Genomic DNA, 16263 nt, shown 5'->3' with positions numbered 1-16263 from the left:
GGGTGCCAGCTGTGTGCAAGCCTTGATTCTGGCTCAGCCTTCTCCCTTCCCTTGCGAGCGCAGCCTCTGAAGGGACTGGAGTGAGGGCTGGAGAAAACGTATTTTCTTCTAAATGTGGGAGCCTGTCACAGCCTGTCAGGCTCCAGGGGAGAGATGGGGAAGGGCTCCTGTTGGGAGTTGACGATGATGATGCAGAGTGTTGATTAGAACTGGTTGATGGTTCTTCCCAGTGGCTTGTTCACCTTTCTGCTTCTTTTCCCCTCCTTTAGATGCTGCCAGTGAACAGAGCTCTGGTAGAAAGAGGACTGGCTCAGCGGCTTGACTACTAGCGATGCCCCGCATGCCTTGACATCTATTTCTGCAAAGAAATCTTATTTTTCACTGTTACATTTTGGTTTGGCAAGTTCTTAAAAGAAAAAGGTTCTCATACCAGTGTGTGGAGTTTTGCTGGTCTGTTCCAACACGTTTCCTAGAGAGCACAGCTCATCTTTACGTGGTGTCTGGGTCACACAAGACCTGGAGATGTGTCATGAGATGAACATGCACCATGTTATTATGGCTTAGACACACTAGGAAGAAAAACAACCAAACCAACTACTGAAAAACCTACTAAATACAGACTGGTCCTAACGTGAGTTTCGTGGCCAGCGATACACAGAAGACAACGAGCAGTTTGTTGCTGCTTAGAAACATCCAGTCATCAGTTTCCACATGGCATCCTTGGTCTCCTGGCTCCTCACACTGTAGATGAGGGGGTCATGCTGGGGGAATCACCGAGTCAAGAAATGCCATTACCAGGTCCAGAATTAGGCTGGAGGGGGGCTTCAGGTGGGCAAACATGATTGTGCTGAGAATAGGGAGACCAGGGCTAAGTGAGGGAGACGTGTGGCAAAGGCTTTCTGCTGTCCCTGCTCCGAGGGGATCCTCAGCACGGCCCTGAAGATCTGCACACAGGACACCACGATGAACACAAGACACCCAAAACCTAAACAAGCTCTGACTCCAGTTTCCCCTGAGGGAGGCATCTGAACAGGATGGCTCCTTTGGTTTGGGAGCTATTGCTGGACGTTTGGCATGTTTTGAGGTGAGTGCTGCTGCACCCACCTTCCGTCCTCCTTATTGTAGATCAGACAGAGTCAGCTGCTCTGAAAGTGATCGTGGCCGCAGTCATTCCATTGGGCTGGATGTGTATGGGTTGCACTTTTATTATCCCCACTTCAGGAATTTATACACAACAACAATAACAAAACTGTTTTAACTTGAGCCAAGTAACATTTAAAGCTTTATATATTTATTTATTGCCCCTTACAAAACAAAAAGAGAAAGTGTTAAAAGGTCTTTTTTTCCGCCAGGAAAACTGGATTTTAAAAAACCAAAATCCCTAATTGTTTTTCTCTAACTCAAGAATGGGTGTCAGCAGGTGAAAGATGCAGAAGATCTATGAATTGTGGAAAAAGGGTCTGAGCACCTGGGGAGAATACAGGAATGTGGTCAGGGCCTGTAGGGATGCAACCAGGAAGGCTAAAGCCCTCTTGGAAATGAAGCTGGCAAGGGACATAAAGGGTAATAAAAAGGGTGTTTTTAGATACGTTAATAGTAAGAGGATGACCAGGGATAATGTAGGACCCTTGCTGAATGAGGAGGGTGTCCTGGTAACGGGGGATGCTGAGAAGGTGGAGATACTGAATGCTGCCTTTGCTTCGGTCTTCACTTCAAAGGCCCCTCGGGACCCACAGATCCTGCATGAAAGTTGGAGTGTTGGGGAAACAAAGAATTTCCCTCTGGTTGAGGTAGGGGAGGTCCAGGAGCGGCTCAAAGGGATTAATGCACACAAATCCATGGGCCCTGATGGGTTTCATCCACGTGTGCTGAGGGAGCTGGCGGAGGTGTTTGCTGAGCCGCTCTCTATCATCCTCAACAGGTCTTGGAGGACAGGAGAAGTGCCTGAAGACTGGAGGATATCCAATGTCACTCCAGTCTTTAAAAAGGGCAAGAAAGAGGAACCTAGTAACTATAGGCCAGTCAGCCTCACCTCTGTCCCAGGAAAGGTAATGGAACAGCTTGTTCTGGATGCCAATTGGAAGAGAAGAAGGTCATGAGGAGCAGTCAGCATGGAGTCACCAAGGGGAAATCGTGCTTAACCAATCTCATCGCCTTCTACGATCTCATAACAGGCTGGGTAGATGGAGGGAGAGCAGTGGATGTCATCTACCTTGACTTCAGCAGGGCCTTTGATACTGTCTCCCATGACACCCTGATAGCAAAGCTGAGAGAGCATGGGATAGATGAGTGGACAGAGAGGTGGGTTGAGAATTGGCTGTGGGACCGAGCCCCGAGGGTTGTGATTCGAGGAGCAGAATCTGACTGGAGGCCTGTGGTGGTTTCACCCTGGCTGAGGGCCAAGATCCACGCAGCTGCCTGCTCCTTAAAGGAAAAGAGCAGGTTAAAGGGAAGAGGCGGGGGTGAGAAGTAAGGGAAGGGAAAAGGAAGAGGAAGGGGCAAATAACCCCAAAACCAAGAAATAAGAGGCCCGTGGGTTGGGATAAGGATAGTTTACTAAGGTAACAGAAAGATACAATGTAACAACGCTAACAGGACTTCAGAGCAAAAATCTATGAAGCTGTTGATACACAAGGCAGTTTCTCACCAAACCCACAGCTCAGGCCGTGCCACCCAGAGCCGTCCCAGAACCCGACCGTCCCCCAAGAACCGCGCGTCCCGCAGCCGCCCCAGGCCTTCCTCCCGTCAGCCCCCGATATCCTGGGCAGGACGTAACTGGCGTGGAATACTCTCTTTGGTCAGTTGGGTCACCTGTCCTGGCTTCGCCCCTCCTTTCTCATGAAGAGCTGAGAAAATCCTTGACTGTCTGACAGCAACTAGAAACATCAGGGTGTTACCAGCACTACTCCCATTTTAACTCCCAAACACAGCATTCCATCTGCTGCTACAAATGAATTTAACTCCATCCTGACCAAAACCAGGACAAGGCCTGTTACTAGTGGTGTTCCCCAGGGCTCGGTGTTGGGTCCAGTTCTGTTTAGTATCTTCACTGACGACCTTGATGAGGGAATAGCATCCACCCTCAGCAAGTACCCGATGATACAAAGCTGGGAGGAGTGGCTGACAGGCTGGAACACTGCGCTGCCATCCAGCAAGACCTGGACAGGCTGGAGAGCTGGGCAGTTGGAAACCAGATGAAGTTCAACAAAAGCAAGTGTAAAGTCTTGCACCTGGGAAGGAATAACTGCTCTACTCTGCCCTGGTCAGGCCAGTGGAATCCTGGGCTGCATCCGGAGGAGTATAGCCAGCAGGTCAAAGGAGGTGATCCTCCCCCTCTACTCTGCCCTGGTCAGGCCCCACCTGGAGTATTGTGTCCAGTTCTGGGCTCCTTGGTTTAAAAAGGACAGGGATCTCCTGGAGAGAGTCCAAATAAGGGCCATTAGGGGGACCTAATTAAAGTTTATAATTATCTGAAGCAGGGGATGCAGGGGGAATCAGCCAGCCCCTTTTCAGTGGTCTGTGGGGATAGGACAAGGGGCAATGGCTGCAAGTTGGAGCACAGGAATTTCCGCACCCACATGGGGAAGAACTTTTTCCCAGTGAGGGTGACAGAGCCCTGGGACAGGCTGCCCAGGGAGGTGGTGGAGTCTCCATCTCTGGAGAGATTCAAGACCCGTCTGGACGCCAATCTGAGTGACCTGTCCTAGGGAGCTGCTTTGGCAGGGGGGTTGGACCCGATGATCTCTTGAGGTCTGGGGCCCCTCCAGCGATCCCCGTGTCTGGAACAGGCCTTGCCCAGAGCCGGGGCACGCTCGCTGCCAGCCAGGCTGGGCCGCTTCGGCCTGCGGACCCTCGCTAGGCCTGAGCGCCGAGGGCTGCGGGCCTGTGGCGCTGCCGGAGCTGGGGAGGCCGCTCACAGCTGGCTCTGCTGCTCACTCAGGGCTGAAAGCCTCCAGGGAAAGGTGAAGGGCTAGAGGTTGGACAGCAAGGAGATGGAAGGAATCATAGAATCATAGAATTGTAGGGGTTGGAAGGAACCTCAAGAGATCATCGGTCCCCCCTTAGTCTTCTCTTCTCAAGGCTGAAGAGTCCCAACTTACTCAGCCTATCCTCACAGGAGAGATGTTCCTGGCCCCTAATCATCTTCATGGCCCTTCTTTGGACTCTCTCCAGGAGATCCCTGTCCTTTGTAAACCAAGGAGCCCAGAACTGGACACAATACTCCAGGTAGGGCCTGACCAGGGCAGAGTAGAGGGGGAGGATCACCTCCTTTGACCTGCTGGCTATACTTCTCCGGATGCACCCCAGGATACCATTGGCTCTCTTAGCCACCAGGGCACACTGCTGGCTCATGGCCAACCTGTCATCTACCAGGACCCCCAGGTCCTTCTCCACTGAGCTCTTCTCCAGCAGGTCATCCCCCAGCCACCTTCTGCTGCGGGAACTGGTGTGGGAGGGTGAAAGGAGCAGCAAGGATGCCGAAGGAGGGTTAGAAATGGGGAAATGAGGCAACAGCCTCCAGAGAGTTTTTCTCTCTTGCCACAGTTCTGGTTCCACTGATGAGGGTTTGGTTTCCTTATGCCTGAGTCCAGGGTGCTCTTGGTCCTAGGCTATTTGGTCATTTCACCCTACCCAGCCCTGCCTCTGGGGCACATGCTGCCGCAGGTGAATTGGGAAGTGCTCTCCTTTGCACCCTGCTGTTCCCCTCCCAGGAAGCAGCCCTGGCTGCTCTGGTGCCCCTGGGGACGGCCTGCACTTCATGGGAAAGGAGAATTATTTTTGCCTCCCTCGGGGCTGTAGCACAATCAGTGATATTTGCATCAACAGTAAGGTAAGGTTAGGAGTTTCTCACTGTTAACAGTGTGTGGACCTGTGAACTTGTCTCATTAAGAATATGTATAAAGCTGGGTCTTGTTACATCTACGTTTAGTGTCACACCCCCCCACCTCCCCCAAGAGTAAATATTACTGACTTTAAAAGTCTTTTCCTTAAGTATTGCCCGATTGTGGCAACAGCTGTTGAGCAGCAGCGAACCACACACAGCAACGCCGATTTACGGTGGATAAACCCGGGGGCACCCCAAGAAGCCTCATCCCGGCTGCCCGCGCAGCACCCTCCCTCCCTCCCTCCCTCCCTCCCTCCCCGCATCCCCGCCGTTCTTGTTCGGTCAGGGCAGCGGGGAGCGGGGTGGGTCCGGGACCCAGCCGAACCCAGCGGGAAAGGCGAAACCCGCCCCGTTCCCGCCCGCTGGGTTCGGCCTTTCCCGCTGGGTTCGGCGGCCGGGTGCTCGTGGCCGTTGCGCGGGCAGCCGGTTCGGCCGTTCAACGCTTCCCAACTCCCCGCTCCGTTTCCCGGGCCACGCGTCCTGCCCACCCGCCGCTCTGGCTCAGTCGTGCCTTGGGCCATGGCTGAGCCGGTCGGCACTGCGCGAGCGGGAGCGGAGACACGCACCGAGCGCCGGCAGCGGGAGGAGAAAAGGGCTCGGTAAGCCCCGCAGCCTCCGTCCTCTCACCCGCTGAGCCTGGGGGAGGAGACCGGAGGGGGAACCAGCCCAGGGGCCGGGCCGCCGGCCGCGCCCACGCACCTCCCTCCCTCCCTCGGGCTGCGGAGCCTGCGGTGGGGGCGCGGGGAGAGAGAGGAGAGAACCGCCCCTCGCTTCCCCGGACTCTCCCTTCCCCAGACAGGCAGCGGTAGAAGCCAATGGAGGGGCTGCCGGGGCGGGGAACCGAGGGGGCAGAGCCGGGGGGCCCAGCCCAGCCCCGCACGGTGCTGCCGAGGGACCTCTGCCCGCGGGAGGGGCAGCAACACCATGCGTGCGTGGCCGCCCCTGCCCCTCGCCCCCCGTTGCTTCCCCGGACTCTCCCTTCCCCAGACAGGCAGCGGTAGGAGCTACCGGAGGGGCTGCCCCGCACACCCGTGGGAGGGGCGGCCGGGCCGGGCCGGGCCAGCGGGAAGTTTGAACAGAAACAGGGCCTGGGAGCGAGCGTGGGGCGGCGGGTGGGGTGTGCGGGCAACGGGGTGTGCAGCGGGTGGAGGGGAGTCCCGGTGTAGGGCGTGTGGAGAAACGGGGATGCCTTCCCAGGTGTGAACTGGTGCCAGTGTCCCGGAGCTCCCAGTCACAGACGGTGGATGGTTGTGGGGTTGGAAGGGCCCTTAGAGATCCATCTTGTTCCGGCCCCCCTGCTCTGGGCAGCGATGGCCATGCCATGCCTGTGGCTTCTGTGTCCCTGAGGAGAGGGAGCGTCTGTGGAGAGAGACGCTGGCCGCAGCGGGAGCAGTTCCCAGCAGCCGTGCAGAGCAGAGTGCCAGGGCAGGAAGGTGCCTGTGCAGGCGCTGCTGGCTGTCCTGGCACGATGGGAGCGGGAGACCCGGTTTCCCTCAGCGAGCCCTGGCTGGGAATAGCGGGCGAAGCGGTGCCAGGGAAAGCGCATCAGGTGCTTCAGCTGCTCTCCCGCTGCAAAGAGGTTTTTTCCAGCAGCGCTGGCTGGGACGGGCTGTAGGGTGTCAAAGGTGTTGCCAGGTCCCCTGCGGGAGTCCTTGCACGGAACTCTCAGCCGCAGGCTGCTCGTTATTTCTGCCCCTTGAGGTTTCCCGTGGAAGAAAGAGGAAAAACTGCGGGTGTGGGTGGTGAAACCCCCGGGGAGAGTAACTCAGCGTTGTGCACAGGGGCATTGCCCCGCTGAAGGGCAGTGTGCGGCTTGTGGGGTGGGGGGGTAACCTGTGCAGAGTGAAAACAGCCAGTTCCATGTAAGCCGAAGCCATTTGTTTGGTGCTGGGAACAAGCGTAACACGTGAAGCAGCATTAAGAGAAGGGAATTACCCCACTGTAGCGGGATAACTGGCGGTGCCTTGGCTGGGAGTAGTGGGGGATGCTCTGCAGTGGCTGTGTGTGTGTCTGAGATGATAGCGGGGGCGCTTGGAAGGGGAAATCCAGCAATTAGCTCTGGAAGTTTGCTTGTGTGAAGCTCACCCAGGGTTGTAAATCCCTGTTCTGTGTCTTCTTTCCTCAGCCCTCAGCCGCCAGCAGAACATCCTGACTGGCAGGAACTGCAGAAGCTCCAACCAGCTGCCGCCCATGACAAAGGTAGTTCATAGCCCCAGTTCTTCTGAGGTTTGGCATCCCTTGGAAAACTGAGGGGTGTCTGAAACTGCAGCAGGGTGTGCAGCTCAGAATGAATTCCACTGCTTTGGGTGGGATTGAGGAGGTGGGCTCCCATGCAAATGGCAATCCTAACCCCTCTGAAGTCACGCTGTCACGTGGCCTGCTTTTGTTGTTCAGATGACACCGTCTGTGGGTGTGAAGAGAAGGCTGAGGAGGTTCCTGCTGCGGTGAGGGTACCAGCCAGGAGAGCAAGGAAACACCGGGCTTCGGGCAGCGATGCTGCTCCAGCAGCAGAGTCTGCGGGAGAGGTTAGCAGAGACTTTCCTGACCCTGTGCAGCCGTAGGCTCCTCTTTTCCCTTGACAGCAGGCGCCTCTTGTGTGTCGGACCAGAGCTGCCTCCATTTCTGGAAGTTTCTGCTGGCTTGGGCTGGTGTTGAGGTTAAACTCAGGGCGGTGCTTTGTTTGTTTGTTTCAGACTCAGGCCCTTTTCTCTGAGCCTCCAGTGAAAAGACTGAGAAGTTCTGTGCCGGGAGAAGAACTGGTGCAGACTGGTAAGACTGACGTCAGGCTGTGAGCTTGTTTCTCCTGCGCATTGACCTTTGGGGAAGCTCTTCACCATCACCTCATCAACCTCCTCAGTTCCCTTTTACTGTGGCTGATGGCTTACGCTCTTCTCTCGTAGACCAAATGCCTTGCGGGACTGCCTTGGGCAATGGAACACTCTCCCTTTGGGACCAGACAGCTCCTTGTGCGAGGTAAACCCCTTCTGTTGGCTTGGACTTTCTTCTCTGAAAGGTTTGCTTTCCATTTCCTTCCTGAACTTCCTCAGTGCTGCCCAACATTTGTCTCTGTGTCTGCACAGGGATGTTTTTCCAAGGTTTCCTGGGCCGCTCTCCTAAGGGGTGTCTTCAGTAGCTTTTTATTTTACCTTCCACCCCTTCTAACTAGAGAAGATGCTTTTTTTTTTTTTTTTCTGGGAACATGAAAGGTCAGGGAAACATAGGGAATGCCAGGATTTTCTCTCTTCCTTTCCGCCTCCCCTGGTCCTTCTTGCACAACTTAGAGGAAGGTTTCTCTTTTGGGTACACTGAGATGACAAATTTGACTCCAGCCCCTCTGGTCTGCCCGAGTTCAGAGCCGCCCAGCTGAGTATGAAGGGCTTCCGCACGGACATGCCCGCTGTGTTTTGTGGTGATAGCAGTGCTGGATGTTTCTGTCCAGGGATTTGACAGTCTCGTTGTACTTTAGGTATTTTATTGCTTTGGCTGTGACTCCCCACTTACATGTAGACAGCTGTATAGGAATAAACTGTCTCCTTTCTGGTGCACATGTCGAGAAGAAATGCTGTGCTTATAAACATTGTGGTTCTTCTCTATTGTTTTTTCCTGCACCAAAGTGCTCTGGCCTCCTTGACCGCTCCAGCCTTCTCCAGTGCTTCATCCTTCCCTCCTGCTCTGGACTTGTCCCCCGATCCTACCTACTCCATCGCTCCAATAGACTCCGAAGTTAAAACACACCCCAGCCTGCCACCCTACTGCAGCGTGCCACCCTACAGCAGCCTGCCACCCTCCTGCAACCTGCCACCCTACTGCGGCCTGCCACCCTACACAGGTGTTCCATCCTTGCTTCATCTTCCAACCTTCTCCTGTAGACGTGTGCCAACTATTACCACCTGGATTTACACAAATATGGAGGAGATCCTTTTCCATCTGGCACACCAAAGACTGGTGAGTATCCCCGTGAGTCGTACCTGTCCCACTTGGTAGGTAGACTGTAGCTGCACCACACAGCAGGACGATGTAATGTCTGGTTGTCTGGACTTGTGGAGGGTGACACATTACTGCACCCCCTTAGGTGCCCGCTACTTAACTCAGGCTTGCGGTTACGGGGTGCTCTTTAGTCCTTTTTTCATGCTGTTGATGACTCTCTCTGTGACAGCAGAACTTCAGATCCATGTAAACTGGTGGTTGGAACACCATGTGTTGGAGGGCAGACACCTCGTTTTGTCCCAGCCCCCAGCTGGGGAACGTCCTCCGCTGAAAAGCTGCCGCAGGAAGATGGTGCAGGAAATAATCCACCAGCAGCTGCTGTGAGACGGGCACTACTGCAGTTACTCTGGGATCCCCTTGGGCTGAGTCTTGTTCCACTTTCTCTCCTGACATTTGACTGAGTCCCTACAACCTGGGGTTGGCTTTCTTGTTCTGTTTTTGTTTTTCTGTTCATTGTGAAAAGAGAACTATTTATTTATTTTATTATAATAAATATTTGAATTCTATATAAAAAGAGCCGTGCTGGCGTGAAGCTCTTTGTTTGGGAACGGGGTGGTGTTGACCCAATAAACAATATTTTAACAATTGTTTTGGAGTGGGGCTTTTTTAGGGGGGAAAATGGCTGATGGCTGTGGGAGGTGCCCGGCTCCTGGCAGCTGTGTGCCCTTGGGCCACGTTTCCAGGGGATACAGGTGTGTCAAAGGGTGATGCAGCACCTGCATCACTGCCCCTTTGTGACCTCGTGGGCCTGGGGCTTGATGTTCCGCAAACCGGGCCAACGGAAGCCATTTGAGCTGAGCTGGCCTTCGGGAGAGCTTCGCTCCTGCTCCTGCGACTCGTACCCCTACTGTTTTCCAGTCATTTCTCATTTCCTGCCCACCCCCCCTCAACTTTCATCCTCTTTCAAGGGTAACTATACTTTGATGTGCAGGGCCCATCACAGAGTAGGTAGATAGGGGGTCAAAGTCTAGGCTGGCCTGTACCTTCTGAGCTCAGGATCCTGTGACAGGGACAGCAAGGCTATCAGCCTGCAGCTCTGCAGTGGTTACAAGTACCACTGAAACAATTTGGATGGCTCCTGCTGACTTGTGGGCTACGTTTCCACGTCTTTTGCATCATTTGCAGGAGACAGACGTAGTCCTTTGCTTTCAGGTGGCACCATTCGACCCGATCTTCTCTTTCTGGATCTGACATCCTTTGTCATCGAAAGCTTTATCCTTTGTTCCTGAGAGGAGTGATGGCTGAAGTGGGGAACAACTCCTGTGAGTAATGGCTTCACCAGCAGCCTTGGACTTTTGGAATCCCCAAAGGCCACAGACGTGGCTGATGCTCCAACCCTGAATGTTGACGTCCTGACAACCGAGAGTGAATTCTGGGGTGTTTCTTGGTAGCAGCCAAACTTACCCAGGGGTTTGGGTTAGACACAGGGCAAGGCATTTTAATCCCATCTCAGCCAGTGGTACAAGACTTTGAACAGGGGCATTGCTCGTAGAATGACCTGGTATGGGTAGGGTTACTCTCTGTGCTAGGCACTTGTTTTCATCAAGTTACAGTCAGGGAGAGGGAACAGCAGGTAGCCCAAGGCACAGCAATCAGCACGGGTTTTCTGGATTTTCAATGAAGTCAGGAGGGCAACGGGCTACTTTCCAAAACTCTCTGTGGACCAGCTAATTCCAATGGCAGTGTTGGGCTTCCTCTGATGTTTGTGTCTTGGAGGCATGAGCTGGTTGTCCTGGGCGCTCCTGGACAGAACTTGACAAGCAGCACGCTCTTCAAATGTCCTTTCCCTGCAGCCAGTGCCGAGGGAATGGCTCCGTCCCAAGGGGCCCCCTTCCCCCCAGAGAAGCTCTGCATGGAGTGGCAGCAGCAACGGGACGCTGGAGCGGGACTCCACAACCTGGGCAATACCTGCTTCCTCAACTCCATCCTGCAGTGCCTGACATACACACCCCCTCTGGCCAACTACCTGCTCTCTGGGGAGCACACCCGGCTGTGTGAGTGCTTTTTAGGAACATCTCCTTGGAAACCTTGTCAGGCGCTTCCCAGATTCCTGGGGTCTAGAACCTGATTTAGGAGAAAAGCAGCCCTTCTTTGTCAAGCCCCCCAAGTGGCTGCTCTCTGAACACAAGCCCAGAAGCCGCTTGTATCGAGGTGTGCGCGTCGGTCAGAAAGGCCCCTCTTACTAGTCCCTGTTCCTGCAAGTTTCCAGCCCCCTGGGCTCATGGCACAGAAAACTTCTGTCCCTTAAGCATCCCTCTGCAGAGAGCTTTTCTGTGCACCAGAATGTCCCGGGTCTGTTGGGATGCTGTCAGTTTGGGAGGAGTGGGGGATCTTATAACTTCAAGACCTCCACTGGGCTGTCCATCGCCATGGCTATTTTGCTAACCTGAGAAACTCGCTTCCCTCCCTCTTCAGGTGTCCAGCAAGGCTTCTGCATGATGTGTATAATGGAAGCTCATGTGAACGAGGTCCTGCACGCCTCAGGCAGTGCCATCAAGCCAAGTGCTGTCGTCAGTGCCCTCACACGTAAGAGATTTCAGAGCCTTCTTCAGGTTTTCCGCCTCTCCCATAGGAGAGAGCTGCCAAGTGTTTCTTTTGTAGGAATAGGAGAACATTTCAAGCTTGGGAAGCAGGAAGACGCCCACGAGTTCTTGCGCTACACTGTCGATGCCATGCAGAGAGCTTGTCTGAGTGGAAGCAGGGAGTAAGCACAAGCACATTCTCTCCTCTATGTTCCCAAGCCCTTTGGATTCCCTGATGTCCTCCCATCAAGGAAAACCTATGCCCAGGGCTTTCAGAGAAAGCAAAAAGCTCTTGGAGGACATAACTCTCTGCCTTACCGCTTTGTTCCAGCTTGGACTTGTCTTTGCAAGCAACCACCGTTGTGCACCAAATATTCGGGGGCTCGCTGAGATCCAGAGGTACTTCTTTCCATAACTGCCCTTGGAATTGTCTGTGCTCTTCTGCCTGCCTTTGAACAACAGCTGATGGTGTGACTGGCGCTGGTATGACCAGCGTAAGCCATCCCAGTCAGTTGACTGCCCGTGTCACTCAGCCTTTTGATTTGCGTTCCAGTCATGTGCTTGAGCTGCAAAGCGGTTTCTGATTCCTACGAGCCCTTCCTGGATGTGCTCCTGGATATAAAGGTAAGAGGGTTTGTTGAGCTGTGATTCAAGGTGTCCCAAGGCCCCTGTAGCTTTCCAGAATCCACGCAGATGACTTGGAAACAAGTAGTGCAAATGCAAGGGAGCTTGGTGGTGGTGGGTGGGAAGCGGAATGGACGGTGTCCTGAGGAGGCCGTGGCACTGCGCTCCCTGGAGGTGCTGGCTTTCATCTGGACAAGCGTGCATTATCCTCCCTGCACCCTCAGTGACCTCTCATCCTTCTTCCCTTTGCCCTCAACACCCATCTGGCTCCTGGGCTGATGGGTTGTGGGTTTGTTTCTCCATTGCTCATGATCCTGCACACGACAGGCAGCTGAACTGAGCGGTGCCACAGAGAGGGTGCTCTTGATGGCCCCAGGAATGCCTGGGAATTGTGTGAAGCCTTCAGCAGAATACGCCCTCTCTGCCTCCTCCTGGGCCCTGCTTGGCGACTCCCTAGGAAGCATATGGGTGAGTGAGGGCATTTCCCACCGCTCAGTGCTCTCCCTTCTCGTTCCTGCAGGCAGCAGACTCTGTCACTGCAGCTCTGAAGGGCTTTGTGGCACCCGAGCAGTTGGAGGGCGAGAACTGCTTGCAATGTCGCACGTAAGACCATTAGGAACAATGTCTTAAGACTAGATCCTGCATGAAGGTGCTGTGTGTCACGGAGCAGAAGTCCTCTTTGCACAGAGGATGAGTGCACAAGAAGGAGCCGTGGCTTGAGACCTGGCTCTGTGCTTGGTTTGCAGGTGTGACAAGAGGGTTCCTGCCTCCAAGGGGCTGACTGTCCATCACGCACCCAAGGTCCTCACCCTGTGCCTGAAAAGGTTTGAAGAGCTCACCGGCAGGAAGATGGAGAAGGTGTGTACCCAGCTGGAGCGCAGCTTGCTCCTCCCGGAGCAGGAGATTCCCAAAAGCAGTGTGCTCTTCCACCAGTTTGTGTTCCTTTCTGGGGAGGGGAGAGGAGAGTTCTGGGGGAAAGACAAACGCGTGTTCTGCTCTGACAGGGACAGGGCTGCTTTGGCTGAGAGCCATTTCCTGCCAGCCAAAGCTTTACGTGTTGCTTTCGGGCACAGCCAAGTGCTCAGGAGCCCAAAAGGTGTCTGTAGACACCTCACCTCTAGCGCCTGGCCTTGGCAGGCTCTCTCAGAAAATCTTGCAGCATCATCTCTGAGCACTCTCAGTCTCTCCTTGGTAGGTTGTGGAGTATCCTGAGCACTTGGATCTTCGGCCATACACATCGCAGACTGCTGAAGAGCCGCTCCTCTACTCTCTATATGCTGTCCTGCTGCACAAAGGTGCCAGCTGCCATGCCGGACACTATCTCTGCTACATAAAGGTAAAGAGCAGCTTCCTTCCTAGCAAGGGAACCAGGCTGCAGGGTGACTGGCAGCCACGGCTTTGGGTGAGGTCTGGTGCTTTTTTCTGCCCGTGCTTTTGTGGAGCAGCCACGCAGCTCATCTCCAGATGCCGCTGCCTTTCTTTGCAGGCCAGCAATGGACTGTGGTATGAGATGGATGACGCGTCTGTGGAACGCTGCAGCATCAATGCAGTTTGCAGGAAGGAGGCCTATTTGCTGTTCTACGTCAGGTAAGAACCAGCATTCAAATAGCCTCAGAAAAAGTTTCCTTTGTTTGTGGTTTTGCAGTTTTTCTTCCCATCCTCCTCAGCGTTTCTCCTTCTGCCACAGGAGACCGTTACTGCCTGCATCACTCAGTGCTGTAAAACCTGAACTACCCCACATCAACTCTTATCCTTCCTTGCTGGGCTTTAGGCTAACTGCTGCTTGTCTGCTCTCTGAAGCTGGCCTATGTAGAGAAGAGGACCTAAAGGGAGTCTCCAGGACAGATGACGCGGGACTCGTTATCAGGGCGTGTAGCGATAGGACGAGGGGGAATGCTCTGAAACCTAAAGGAGGGAGCTTTAGTTTCGATCTGAGGAAGAAATTCTTTTCTGTGAGGGCATTGAGGCTCTGGGAGAGGTTGCCTAGAGAGGCGGCGGATGCCCCTGGCTCCCTGGAAGTCTTCAAGGCCTGGGTGGATGGGGCGCTGGGCAACCTGGTCAAGTGGAGAGCATCCCTGCCTGTAGCAGTGGCGGGGGGGAGTAAAACTCGGAGATCTTTAAGGTCCCTTCCAAGCCAAGTCATGATAGAATGTGCTCTAAGCAAACAACTGAAGGCCAAAGGAGGCTGCAAGAGCAGCCCTAACTGGGGCTCACTTGGCTTCTTTTCTCCAGGAAGTTTGACTTGAAAACCGGAGACAAGGCTGCTTCCTCACCAGCGTCACCATCTGCCCAGTCCCTCCTCGGTCAGCAGGGAGGCGACTGCAAGCAGGCGGATGCTGTGGCACCAGTGGGTCTGCCTCCAAGGACTGAGGTAACAGCAGAGGGTGTCTTAGGGTGCCAGAGGGACAGGGGATGGATTTCTTTCTGGGACTGACATTGCTGTCTTTGCCCTCCCACATGGCAGCTTTCTTCACAGCCGCAGGGCTGCTCCTTCTCCAAGCGTGGAGCGAGCCCTTCCTCCCGATGCCAGAGGAAAAGGCTCAGGGAGGGGACTCAGAGCACAGCCCCACAGAGGGGCAGTGATGTCTGCAGCTGCTCCCTTACCACTGACTATGACACCTCAGCTGGCAAGAGGAGGAGAACTCTGCCACATCTCTACCAAGACCCAAAGGCTGATGGCATTCCAGGGCCCTCCAGTGCCAGCTCCAAGCAGGTTCCCACAACCACGGCTGCTCCGAAGCAAAGCACGCCCAGGCAGAGGGAGCAAAGCAGACTCCTGCAGCAGGGCAGCCAGGTCCGTGGCTGGTTCATGGGTACCACCAGCTATGAGGCCTCAGCTAGGAGGAAAAGGAGGAGAACTGTGCTTTTAAATGGTGACCCCACTCGTCGGGATACCACAGCATCTGGGGCCCCCAGTGCCATCTCCCATCTGGCTACTGCACCAGGGACTGCCCATCAGCACCGTGTGCAGAGGCGGAGGTGGCGGAGCAGATCCCCGCAGCGGGACAATGAACTCCATAGCTGGTTCATGGGTACCACCAGCTATGAGGCCCCAGATGGGAGGAAAAGGAGGAGAACTGTGCTTTTACCTGGTGACCACACTCCCTGGGATAATGGAGCATCTGGGCCCCCCAATGCTATCTCCCATCTGGCTCATCCACCGGGGACTGCCCAGCAGCACCGTGTTCAGAGGCGGAGGCGGCGGAGCAGGTCCCTGCAGTGGGATGATGAACTCCATGGCTCCTTCACGGGTACCACCAGCTATGAGGATTCCACTGGGAGGAAGAGGAGGAGAACTGGCTTTTTAAGTGGTCACCCCACTCCCTCAGATACTGGAGCATCTGGGCCCTCCAGTGCCATCTCCCATCTGGCTCTTCCACTAGGGAATGCCCAGCAGCACCGGGTGCAGAAGCGGAGGCGGCGGATCAGGTGCCTGCCGCGGGATGATGAACTCCATGGCTCGTTAATGGGTACCTCCAGCTATGAGGCCTCAGATGGGAGGAAGAGGAGGAGAACTGTGTTTTTAAATCTTCACCCCTCTCCCTGGGATAATGGAACATCTGGGCCCTCCAGTGCCATCTCTCATCTGGCTACTGCACCAGGGACTGCCCAGCAGCACAGTGTGCAGAGGCGGAGGTGGCGGAGCAGGTCCCTGCAGCGGGGTGATGAACTCCATAGCTGGTTCATGGATACCACCAGTTATGAGACCTCAGATGGGAGGAAGAGGAGGAGGAGAACTGTGTTTTTAAGTGGTCACCCCACTCCCTCAGATACTGGAGCATCTGGGCCCTCCAGTGCGATCTCCCATCTAGCTCTTCCACCTGGGAATGCCCAGCAGCACAGTGTGCAGAGGCGGAGGTGGCGGAGCAGATCCCCGCAGCGGGACAATGAACTCCATGGCTCCTTCACGGGTACCACCAGCTATGAGGCCCCAGATGGGAGGAAGAGGAGGAGAACTGTGCTTTTATCTGGTGACCTCACTCCCTGTGATAATGGAGCATCTGGGCCCCCCAGTACCATCTCCCATCTGGCTCATCCACCGGGGACTGCCCAGCAGCACCGTGTTCAGAGGCGGAGGCGACGGATCAAGTGCCTGCAGCGGGATGATGAACTCCATGGCTGGTTCATGGGTGCCACCAGCTATGAGACCTCAGATGGGAGGAAGAGGAGGAGGAGAACTGTGTTTTTAAGTGGTCAGCCCACTCCCTGGGATAATGGAGCATCTGGGCCCTCCAGTGCCATCTC

Source organism: Gallinula chloropus (assembly GCF_964237585.1).
Source record: "Gallinula chloropus genome assembly, chromosome: 7".
In the NCBI taxonomy this organism is placed as follows: domain Eukaryota; kingdom Metazoa; phylum Chordata; class Aves; order Gruiformes; family Rallidae; genus Gallinula; species Gallinula chloropus.
The sequence above is the reverse complement of the archived record's forward strand: the minus strand, read 5'-3'. Positions refer to the sequence as shown.